General features: G+C 50.5%; 1 long non-coding RNA gene across 6 annotated transcripts in view; it reads right to left on the reverse strand.

The window, feature by feature from the left end:
• LOC136146551 (uncharacterized) overlaps positions 1–12,477 on the reverse strand; it is a 103,649-nt gene that overhangs the window by 80,291 nt on the left and 10,881 nt on the right. Inside the window, exon 3 of one of the 6 annotated variants that reach the window (XR_010659006.1) lies at positions 10,053–10,417. The exons of the other annotated variants lie outside the window; for them this stretch is intronic. This is a non-coding gene — a long non-coding RNA (uncharacterized lncRNA). Of the gene's footprint in view, positions 1–10,052; positions 10,418–12,477 lie in introns of those variants that run through there. 6 annotated transcript variants of the gene reach the window in all.

Raw genomic sequence — 12,477 nt, forward strand, 5'->3', positions numbered from 1 at the left:
GATGGCAAAGAGTTGGACACGACTTAGCACTCATGCATACATAAAACAGATAAGGAACAAGAATTTACTGCGTAGCACAGGGAACTATATTCAATATTTTGTGATAACCTATATGGAAAATAATCTGAAAAAATACTTTTATATATATATATATACTGCATAATTTTGCTGCATACCTGAAAAAAAAATAGATCAGTTTAAAAAAACTCATTACAGCTTCACATGTAACACATTTTATGAAAATAAACTATTTTACAGAATAAAGACATTTCATGAGAAGAAGGTCACTGTTTCATGTATTTGTAAATCTCTTCAACATCCAGCTTATGGAAGACAGCTGGATTCTCTGATCAGCTTCTACATTTGGTTTGTTGCAGTATCTTGTTCTGGTTTAAATGTATAAAGGAAATCTGGTCTCACACAGATTATGAAGCTGAAAAAGGGAGAAGTATTCTAACTGCCTTTACAGATAATGATGAATACTCTCTGGTTCTACACCAAAACTTGATGAGTGTGAGGGCTGTTGCAACGGAGGATCGAAAACCATGTCAATGAACTCTTCTATTCTGTCACATTAAAATTCACTGGTCTATCACGCACTTTGACTAGATCTTTTACCCAGGCATGATTTTATAACATTTTAAAACATTGTTCATTTGAAAAAGATGGCCTCACTGACTCCTATAGATCTTCCAAATATTGACACATTTCATTACACAGCATCAAAATTTCAAATCCATTAGTCTCATCAGAACTCTCACCAGAGACTGTTTCCTGAGAAGCTGTCAAGTTCAGAGCAGCAGATAAAAGTTTTCCAAATTTCTAATTTTCACTTAGCTTGAATTTTATCACCAGTGACAAATACTGCCTGTTGCTTTCCTCAAAGTGACAGGTTCACTTTGTTCATTTTTGAGAAAATATCTGCCAAATACTCAATTCTGAAAACCATGGTGTATCGGCTTTCTTTCAAGTAAAAATGGTGCGCCATGAAAAAAGCCACAAGTCCAGAAGATAGTTAATTCACATGTGTTTTCCTTGACCTTACCTTCAACCAGTGCATTCTGGTCTGCAGCAGAAGTGCCTTATATGTGCTTCCATTTTTTTACACAAATCATTATAAAGACAGGTACTCAAGGGTGGAGATGTCTATTAATAAAATTAATCATATTACTGCTTTATTAAAGACATTCTTAAGTGAAGCTGGCATGTGTGAGATAGTAAATGGCGTAACAGTTCCTTGTACACTTTGGTGCCACTTCCTTGACTATACTAAGACACCAGCAGTTTCACTACCACCAGTCCAAATATCAACCGGATTCAAAACGCAAACAATGTCCCAGGGTTCTTATGAAAGCAGTTTTAACCTTGAGAGCCCCCTGAAAGAGTCTGGAGCATCCCTAGGAGTCTGCAGACCTGCTTTCGGGAACAGGTACAATAAAGAAAATAAACAACAGACTCCATATTACTAGTAAATTATTAGTAAATACTGGCCACCATCATGGACCACCTATTATATACCTGACACTTTATATACATTATCATCTTTTATTGGAGAATAATTGCTTTACAACACTGTTAGTCTCCGCGGTACAACAAAGTGAACCAGCTGTTGTATACATATATCTCCCCCCTCCTGCGCCTTCCTCCCATCCCTTCACTTTATATTTAACAGTCTCCAAAAACCTCTGAAATGCACGTAAGTATTCTCTTTGTTTGGAGAAGTGGCACTTCCCGGGTGGGGCTCCCCTGGGGGCTCAGACGGTAAAGAATACGCCTGTGATGCAGGAGACCCAGGTTTGATCCCTGGGTTGGGAAGATCCCCTGGAGGAGGGCATGGCAACCACTCCAGTATTCTTGCCTGGAGAATCCCATGGACAGAGGAGCCTGGCAGGCTGCAGTCCATGGGGTCACAGAGCGGGACATGAATGAGCGACTAACACTTTCATTTTCAAAAACCTCTGAAATGCACGTTAAGTACTCTTTATTTGGAGAAGTGGGGTGACTTACTCCAGGACAACATAGCAGATCTGTGGGGAAGATCTATATTAAAGGCAGACTGCCTGATTCCCAAGGCCACTTTTGTTCTTCCTACTTCTGCTAAACCAAGAGGAAGAGCAGTGTTCTGGGCCCTGACTGCTTCGAATTTCAACAGTTTCCTTCAGCTGACCAAAAAAGATCCAGTCCCTTCCACTCCTGATGGACCTGCATCAGGAGCCTCTTCTCCCTCCCATCTCGATCAACTGCTGGAATCCTACCCATCTTTTCAGGCTCAGACAACCTCTTCTCTCTAATCGTCTGCATCTCTTACTTGTGTTGACGTCGGGCAGCACAGTCTGCCTGCAGCTGCCGATCAATTCATTCATCCACTCTTCAAACCTAATGACTCATCACTGGACTGCAGGCTCCTTGACGGCTGGCACCACACTGGTCTGAGAAAATTCTCTCTTGGGTCTTGCACTTAGAGCCTCCATTTCCCCGTCTGCAAAGTGGGGATACTAGCAGCCTACCTCAGAGAGCTGTGGGGAGGATTACATGCATTAATGAATGTCAAGTGTCTAGTAATCTGCCTGGCACATAGGAAGGACTCAGTCAACCTGAGCTGCTTTCATTAATATCATCATAATAACCACTCCTGTAAAATATCATAAAGGGAGAGAGGTGAACACCTTCTACGCCCAGCGTCTCATGGTCCACTTTCCCATGATAATGGCAGGGCTGGTAACACGATGCACTTGAAGCCGATCTAGAAACAGGATAATGTGTCCAGATATTTATTACTTTGGTCTTCCTGCAAGCAGTTCTATTCTGAGGGCTTATTCCAGTTGGTTCCCTGTGTTGTATTCTTCATGGCTGCTGAACCTCCATGGATCTGGGAAGTCTGAAAATAACCGAACCAGGCCCTCCGGCCACATCACAGGGAAGGCCCGGGGCACCCAGATTAAGACTGCAGTGGGGCTGGCTTTGTATCAGCTGAGCTGCCTTCCTCTTTCAGTTCCACCCAATCACCCTCTCTGGGCCCCGAGGAGGAGGCAGCCCCTTCAGCCCCACTGGGCGCTCAAAACCGGAAAGACAGTCAATGCATTAAGCTTTGACCTCTGCTGACGCCACTCTCGTCAGCAGACCAGGAAGGCTCCTGGGCTCCGGGCTGCCCGAAGCAGGCTGGCGGGCTGTTGTCAGTGTGATGGGTTTGTTTTTAAGATTAGCGAACAAAGCGCCCCAGGATGCCAGCTGCCTCGGGTTTGGCTACTCTCTTCTCGAGGTGTGATGAGATCTTGGCACTGTGTGAATTCTGAAGAAGGTAGGATGGTGTGCCTGAGCTCCAAAGGGCCACACAAGTCAATCACTCGTGTCGGGGCTCCTGGCTTCTATCTCCTAACTCGTTTCTGGCCTGCGGATACTGTTGTTAGAGACAGTGAACCACTCCATGCAACGACCTGATGTCATTTCCAGCTCGTTTCATCATCTAAGGCTGGTACAGAAGTTCTGCCTGATGCCACGCAGGTGCCATTTCTGTGGCCTTTGCTCAGCCATGGTCACCACAGTGATGCCTGTACTTTCTACACTCCAGCCACAGGGAGCAACTCTTCACTGCATTGTCTAGTTTCTCATTGAGCACAGTCCTGGGGGCACTATAGATCTGTTTGACCGATGAGGAAAGCGCAGCTCCCAAAGGATAAGTCCTTTGTCCAAAAGACACCACTGTCGGACCCAAGAACCAGAAATCAAGGCCATTGTGATCAGATTCCACAAGGCGTGAGGGCGTTTGCTCCAGCCCCGCTTTCTCCCACCAGCCTTCTCTGCCATCCATCACAACTGGCTGAAATGAACTGGCAGAAGACACCAGCATTCTGCGGGCGTCTCTGCCTACACCAGATCTTTTACCCATGCGGCATCTTATTTCCTCCTGGAAGAAAGAAAAAGCCTTGCAAGGCAGGGATTATCACCCCCCGCTTAGAGGAGAGGATTTGGAGGCTCAACTTGTGGGCTGACTTGCCCAAGTCCACAGTCAGAGCAGGATCCAGACACGAGTGAGTGTGAGCTCGGAGCCCAAGCCCTTCTTGCCACATTCACTGCTCTAGTTGAGTCAGGACACCTGGTCCTCCTGGGAGAAACGAGGGAACCTTTTCCCAGACTGAATGGGCATGACAAAGAGGTGTGCTCATTGTCAGCATGTGGAAAGGGGAGAGGAAAAGCCCGATGGCAAAAAGATGTGGGGGCAGGGGACTGCCGCGCAGGGCGGCAGGCAGAAACACAAGAAGGCAAGTCCTGTGACGCAGAACAGGGAATCTGGGGACAGACAAGTTGGTCCTACAACAGACCATTCCTTCCATCAGAACCAGGAGGTCTAGCCCTCTGACTCTGCATCTTTCCAAACTTCAGGACTCAGGATACTCCCTGCAGAGCCTTCCTCCAGCCCATGGTGACCCCAGTCTCCATTAGCAAGTTTGTCTCTGCCTCTCAATCTGTTTTTCAGTTACGTACATACTGTAGTCTGTCTCAAGTATGCTGAGATAGAAAGTCCCCATCAGATAGGAGGTTCCCGTTGAGATTGGAAGTTATTAAGGGGGGGGTACAGTCCCATTCATTCCTTTCCTTATATCTCACAGAACCTAGAAGACTAGCATAAACAAACACAGGCTCAAACATATGTGGTATTGAACCATTCCCATTTTACAGATAAAAACAGAGGAACTCCCATAAATTGGGTCAGCATCTCCAAGGTTAACTGATTTCCCTCTAACACTAAATCTCCTGATTGCTACCATACCCCAATCAAAGTCAAGAAAATCGACTGAGGAGAGGGAAGAGCAGAGAAGGAGGTAGGGGAGAAGAGGTGGGAGGAAGGGCAGAAAGACAAGAGGGGGAGAGGGAAGGAGATGAGGAGGGAGGAGAAGGAGGGGGAGATGAGTGGGAGGAGGGGGAGGAGATGAGTGAGGGGAGGAGGGGGAGGAGATGAGTGAGAGGAGGAGGAGGGGGAGATGAGTGGGAAGAGGGGGAGGAGATGAGTGAGAGGAGGGGAAGGGGGGAAGAGATGAGTGGGAGGAGGGGGACGAGATGAGTGGGAGGAGGGGGAGGAGGAGGAGATGAGGGGGAGGAGGGGGAGGAGATGAGTGGGAGAAGGGGGAGGGGAGGAGATGAGTGGGAGGAGAGGAAGGGGAGAAGATGAGTGGGAGGAGGGGGAGGGGGAGGAGATGAGTGGGAGGAGGGGGAAGAGATGAGTGGTAGGAGAGGAAGGGGAGAAGATGAGTGGGAGGAGGGGGAGGGGGAGGAGATGAGTGGGAGGAGGGGGAAGAGATGAGTGGTAGGAGAGGAAGGGGAGAAGATGAGTGGGAGGAGGGGGAGAAGATGAGTGGGAGGAGAGGGAGGGGGAGGAAATGAGTGGGAGAAGGGGGAGGAGATGAGTGGTAGGAGAGGAAGGGGAGAAGATGAGTGGGAGGAGGGGGAGGGGGAGGAGATGAGTGGGAGGAGGGGGAAGAGATGAGTGGTAGGAGAGGAAGGGGAGAAGATGAGTGGGAGGAGAGGGAGGGGGAGGAAATGAGTGGGAGGAGGGGGAGGAGATGAGTGGGAGAAGGGGGAGGAGATGAGTGGGAGAAGGGGGAGGAGATGAGTGGGAGGAAGGGGGAGGGGGAGGAGATGAGTGGGAGGAGGGGGAGGAGATGAGTGGGAGGAGGGGGAGGAGATGAGTGGGAGAAGGGGAGGAGATGAGTGGGAGAAGGAGGAGGGGGAGGAGATGAGTGGGAGGAGGGGGAGGGGCAGGAGATGAGTGGGAGGAGGGGGAGGAGCAGGAGATGAGTGGGAGGAGGGGGAGGAGCAGGAGATGAGTGGGAGGAGGGGAGGGGGAGGAGATGAGTGGGAGTAGGGGAGGAGGAGGAGATGAGTGGGAGGAGGGGGAGAGGAAGGTTTTGATCTGGAATGGGACACAGCTTTAAACTGAAATGGGTGTAAAATCAGACTGGAGACAGAAATAGCACTCTTTTCTCAAGCATGAATTCTATTTTTCCCAATCTAAAATGAGATTTTTTTGCCATTCAAACCTCCCCTTCTGTGCCTGCTTCACCGAGATGTAGATATAACTAACTTCATCGACTGTGGAAACCTAACCTGCCATAGAATGAACTACATCTGGGACTCTGTGAGTTAATCTCGACAGAAATCTGGCGACAAGGTCAAATCTTGAAGCAAAACAAAACAGACAGCTGGGAATCTGCAGCCCTGCCATGCCTCACGTGGCACAGTGCCGGCAGGCCCTGAGAGGTGCTCCAAGCAGGGCGCAGGCAGGAATACTTTACTTCTGGCTCACATTTAACCCCCCTCCAACCACATAGCCTAACACGGGAGACGCTCCACAAACATGTCACCTGTTCCTATCTCTGAGTTTACAAACACAGTCAATGACTGTCAGATTTCACCACTTGCATTAACATCAGGATTTGCAACTAATCTCAATGTTGGCCACATTTCAGATTTTCCCTGCATGGTTTTCATATTTATTCTTTTTGGCAGTACTATTAGTAATGAGCCTCAGAGATGATACAGGCATTCTGGGTATTTATACGGGACTGCGACCTTACCTGAGCCTTCACACCTGGGCCATTTTGACCAAACTGGGTCTGTAACATATGCTGCATGTCTTGCTCTCGTGTTTTCTCTCACATATATTATGTTCCAAATTACGTATTTGTAGGTTTCCTTGTTTTGTGTGTCTTTACCTGCTTAAAAATACTGACAGCCTCGAGGACCAGGATCGTTGGTCTGCTCTTCACCACGTGGCTCCCTGTGTATAGTGTAAAACCTGACACGAACACAATGCGTGGTACGTGGTAGGTACTTAACAAACAGGTGTTGAATGAATGAATGAATGAATGGGGCTCTTAGCTCCTTTCAACAAGAGGATCCTCAGGCTCCATACCACCAGAGGATCTTTGGCTGCCTGACCCCAGCAGGCAGTCCTTTGCAAATCGGCCGGCAATGCCCACACAGCGTGGGGACCCCCAGATCCAACATTCAGGGTGGCTGTAGGTCCTCTGTTTGCACAGCTGGGACCCAGGGAGACTGATCAAGGGGGTGATCTCAGGCTGCAGGCCTGGACAACAGGCCCACCCTGGAGCTTACTTGACAACTGCCTCAGTCAGGACCCAGCTGGGGAAGGGCATCTCCAATTCCGGCAGGACTGCCTGCACCCCTGGGAGTCAGCACCAGTGTGTGTGCCCTACAAAGGACAGCAGGAGAGGCTGGTGACAGGCGGGAAGGCATATCCACTGCCCCCAACCAGACCCAGGTGTGACCCCAAGTTCGGGGAGACGCCCTTTGAGAAAGTAGGCCATGCATAATAATGATGGGACTACACCTTGCTTCTGAACGATCTGTCCTTTAATATACGTACAGCAGGTGCAGGGCAATGGGGGCTGGAGACACCAGCAAAAGCACTCTGCTCCTACCACACACTGGACTCTGGGCCCAGCCCCAGTCCTCCAGGCTGCCTTCCTATGAAATGAGCTCTCGTGTGGCTTCCCAGAACCCATCTGCTTCTCCCCACAGCGGTCCTGGTGCTCCATCAGCCTCAATTACAAGTACCCCCTAACCAGTCTTGTCCCCACCTCCATCAGCCTCAGGCACAAGCACCCCCTAACCATCCTGGGCCCACCTCCATCAGCCTCAGGCACAAGCACCCCCTAACCATCCTGGGCCCACCTCCATCAGCCTCAGCCATAAGGACCCCCTAACCAGTCCTGGCCCCACCTCCATCAGCCTCAGCCACAAGCACCCCCTAACCAGTCTTGTCCCCATCTCCATCAGCCTCAGGCACAAGCACCCCCTAACCATCCTGGGCCCACCTCCATCAGCCTCAGCCATAAGGACCCCCTAACCAGTCCTGGCCCCACCTCCATCAGCCTCAGCCACAAGCACCCCCTAACCATCCTGGCCCCACCTCCATCAGCCTCAGCCACAAGCACCCCCTAACCAGTCTTGTCCCCACCTCCATCAGCCTCAGCCACAAGTGCCCCCTAACCATCCTGGGCCCACCTCCATCAGCCTCAGCCACAAGTAACCCCTAACCAATCTCGTCCCCACCTCCATCAGCCTCAGCCACAAGCACCCCCTAACCAGTCCTGGCCCCACCTCCATCAGCCTCAGCCACAAGTACCCCCTAACCATCCTGGCCCCACCTCCATCAGCCTCAGCCACAAGTGCCCCCTAACCATCCTGGCCCCACCTCCATCAGCCTCAGGCACAAGTAACCCCTAACCAATCTTGTCCCCACCTCCATCAACCTCAGCCACAAGCACCCCCTAACCATCCTGGCCCCACCTCCATCAGCCTCAGCCACAAGCGCCCCCTAACCATCCTGGCCCCACCTCCATCAGCCTCAGCCACAAGTAACCCCTAACCAATCTTGTCCCCACCTCCATCAACCTCAGCCACAAGCACCCCCTAACCATCCTGGCCCCACCTCCATCAGCCTCAGCCACAAGCGCCCCCTAACCAGTCCTGACCCCACCTCCAAGCCTCCAAACTACTGCTTCCTTCCCAGGTTGCCCTTCCCTCAGGCCTGAGTGTAGCAGCTCCTTCTTGCTATTTAGATTTAGGCTCAAACGTTATCCCCAAGAGAAGCCTTCCCGATCACCTACTGGTCTGGACCCCAAATAATTCTGATCTTGACTTTGTTTCTTGCTGGCTTGTGAACTTCAAAAACTGAGATCAGACCCCTTTCATTTGCTCTTTTAGTTCAAACGCCAGCACAAGGTGGTGCGTGGAAGCTACTCGCTAAATACTTCATGAACAGATGAGAGACTGGGAAACAGTCTCTGTCAACAAATGAGATGCTGGGAAAGACTGAAGGCAGAAGGGGATGACAGAGGAAGAGATGGTTGGATAGCATCACCAACTCAGTGGACATGAGTTTGAGCAAACTCAGGGAGATAGTGGAGGACAGAGAAGCTACAATCTATGGAGTCGCAAAGAGTCAGACACGACTGAGCGATTGAACAAGAACAACAGAGAGGCTGACTGAGTGAATTCACACGCTCAGTTAAAACACAAAGGACCAGCTCAGCTTCCCAAGGTCCCTTCAACGCCAAGCCAAGTCCAGTAACGAGACCAATCCCAAGATCTGTGGGTGATGAGGTGGAAGCTCTTGGGAAGAGTCTCCCTATGTCAGGATGGGCTCTGGGATTATGCCTAGTTACGTTTTTCTTTTTATCGAGCATTGACTAGCCGGCAAGCAGACATGGAGGTCTTTGTTTAATTCACAGCCTCCCTGCATGTGGTCACCATGGTGATTCCCACATCAGGGATAAGGACACACACTTGGGGTGTTAGGCAACTGGCTCGAGGTCTCTGGGCTATCAAGTCAGAGACCCCACTCAGCCTGGCCCTGGAGGCCCAATGCGCAGACACCTCCTTCTCCTGCTTCCCCACACATCCCTACGTCAGTCCCCAAGTCTAAGGAGGGGATGAGGCAGGAACAAGAGCTCTCTGAATGAAGCCGTTCCTACAACCATCCACCAGGACTGTGCTCTGTGTGAGTCCCAGGGCCAAGGGCAGAAGGCACAGCCCCGTCCCCCTGCAGCTCAGGGACACCCTTGTCACAATGAGTCACCCGCCACGTGGTCTTCTGGAAAGCTTTTCCTTAATTAAGGGTAATCAAAATTCCTCTGGCTTTTGTGGATTTCTTAAAATTCCTCTAGCGGGGTGGGGAGGGGTGGTGGGGACGGTATGTGGCATGAGTACTAATGTCTGAATTCAGAGGAGATCCTTGAGGTGGCAGGGGTCTGGGAGGGGGAGTTAGGCCAGACAGCAAGCTGACTGGGCAGGCTGGCCTCCCGGGGCTTGCCCCAGTTTGGGGCCATTTCCTCCCCAAAGTCCTACTTCCCTCCCTTCAGCCCCAAGCTCTGTACCTTGGCAGAGGGCCAGAGGGCACCCGCCTGGGGAAAAGTGCCCAGCTCAGCATTCGGGAGCAGGCCTTGGAGTACAGACACCAGCACCTCTGTTGAGACCCTGGAATTTTTTAATTTGAAGCCCAAAGTTCACTCTCTCTCTCTCCCTCCCCTTCATTCATTCATTCATTCCTGGCACGCTGCACATCCTCCCCTCCTCCCACAACCCAACCCATTGTCATTCTGGTGGCATTTCAGCCTGCTGCAGGCGCGGGGAGGCTCCCTCTTCCAGATTTCTCTATTGAATCCCTGGCAAGGACAAAGCCGGTAGGAGCGAGATTTGGTAACTAGCTTTTTAATTTCATGGCCGGAGTTGTCAGGACAGTGCAGAGAAAACTGCCAACGATCCCGAGCGCGGCCCATGAATCTGGGGCAGAGCAGGCGAGAACAAGGGAGCGCTTCAGCTGGGGCGGGGGTGCTGGCAGCCACTTGGATGAGAAAGTTTGCTTCATCCAAATCTCTTTGATTCAGATTCCGTGCTAATTTAAAAAAGAAAAAATCGATTCAGCAGTTTTCAGCCTTCCTCAATAAAGTGTTCAGAGAGCTAAGAAAGGAAAAACAGAAACAGTGCTCCAGAGATCCCTCTCTATGGGGGGATAAGGACCAGTCGGTCATAGCTTGCTAGGAAGTGGGGGCTGTTAATCCGAGGAAGAGTTGTCACATTCCCGGGTTCTCTTTGCTTTCCTGGATGATAGCACATGTATAACTCCAGATGAAGGCACACTGTCAAAATGAAAAGATCTGCATCCCAACCCTGAGCTCAGCCACACAGCTGCTGAGTGGCTGTGGGCTGGAGGCTCTCCCTCTCTCTATGGACTCTGGAAATGGAGAAGATTGAACAGAACAACACCTAACACCCTTCCCGCCTCTGTGCTTCTCTGCCTTTACCAAGCCCACCAGGGATCTTTTCATCACCTCCAGTCTGAGGCCTCTGGTCTCCTGAGCAGAATCTCAGATGGGTCTGAATTGTAAGGACTGGTCTGTGACCTCCCGAGAGGTGAGTGACAGAACGGTGGCATCAGGAAGAATGGGTTTCATTTAACCTGTCGTGCCATCCACGATTCCCCAGCTGGATATATGTGGGCAAGTTAACACAGAAGAATAACGTGGTGAACTTGCATGGGGATTTTGTTTTATGGCTCCCAGAACTTCCTCAAACATATTCTCTTTCAAATACGTGCCTCACAACAACCCTGTAAGTGAGGTCCTATCATTGGCCCCATTTTACAGATAAGAAAAGTGAGATTCACATGCCCAAAAGGCTGACCAAGTCTAACCAGAGCTCCTGCCCAGCACTTTGGCTTGCTCTGACCTAAGATAGACAAAAGTTGCTCCCAGAGAAGCAATTTGTGCAAGGGAGAAGAGTCAGGCACATTTTGCCAGATCCTTCCCTCCAGCTCCTGGCTCCTGTGCCACCCCACGCTGCCCTCTATTTGGTTGTATCCATCCAAGGCTCTTAGTCGCAAGCAACATAAATGAAGTATGGGTGATTTAAACTGAAAGCAAATTTATTAAAAGGATGCTGAGCAGCTCACAGATGAGACAGGAAGGCTGGAGATCGAGTCTTAGAAGGTAGGCAGGAATAAAGGGAGGTCAAACAGCCATAATCACAGCTCAAACTCTTGCAATGAAACCAGCCCAGCAACATCACCACTGCAGCTGCTACAAACACAGAGTCCATGGCACAACCGCTGTAGCACTGTCTCAGCTAACCTCGGCCATGTGCCTGCACCTGAGCTGCAGGGGAGCTGGGAAAGCGTGTACTGGGCACTTCCACTTTCCATAGCAAGGCTCTGCTGCCCAACAAATCTCAGAGGGTGGAAGTTACCCCCAAAATAGGAAGGGTACTGAAATGCCAAGTGACCAAGCAGATGGTAAGTGTGCAGGTAAAGTCAGGTTAGGCCAGGCAATGCTGCGATAACAACAACAAAAAATCCTAAACTTGAATGACTTTAAAACACCAAAGACTTACTTCTTGATCACTCTACAGCTCCATCAAGGGTCAGCTGAGGGCTCTGCTCTAGGCAACCCAGAGCCCAGGCTAATGGAGCATCCACCATCATTGCCAGAGAGAAAGACCTAGAGCAGCTATTACAGAGTTTAGTCCAGAAGTGACATCACTCTACTCCTGTATCATTGGCTGGAACTAGTCACATGGCTCTGCCTCGGGGCCAGCAGGTACAATACTGCCTCGGGCCTAGAAGGCAGAGAGCTGAGAATATCTGGTGATGTCCACAGCCCACTAAATGGTACCTGCCAATCAGAACCTTCCTCGGGAGGGAATAGAAGAAAAAGGCACTGGAATGGAGGCAGGAGACCTGGGTTTCACTTCAGGGTTGAGCCACTGGGACCTGTACATTTCTCTAGCACCCCTAAAAACGGAGGAAACCCCCACTTTGAAGTGTGATCCCAGGAAGCAGTCCACTCAAATATTAGCAGCATGTGGCGGCAGCAGATGCTCAGGGCACAGCATTTAAGTTAAGGAGTAGAAGTCCTGGACAGGCGAGGAGTGACCAGTGCCAGGAGCTGACCCAGTCTC

The sequence above is a fragment of the Muntiacus reevesi genome, chromosome 14 (assembly GCF_963930625.1).
Source record: "Muntiacus reevesi chromosome 14, mMunRee1.1, whole genome shotgun sequence".
In the NCBI taxonomy this organism is placed as follows: domain Eukaryota; kingdom Metazoa; phylum Chordata; class Mammalia; order Artiodactyla; family Cervidae; genus Muntiacus; species Muntiacus reevesi.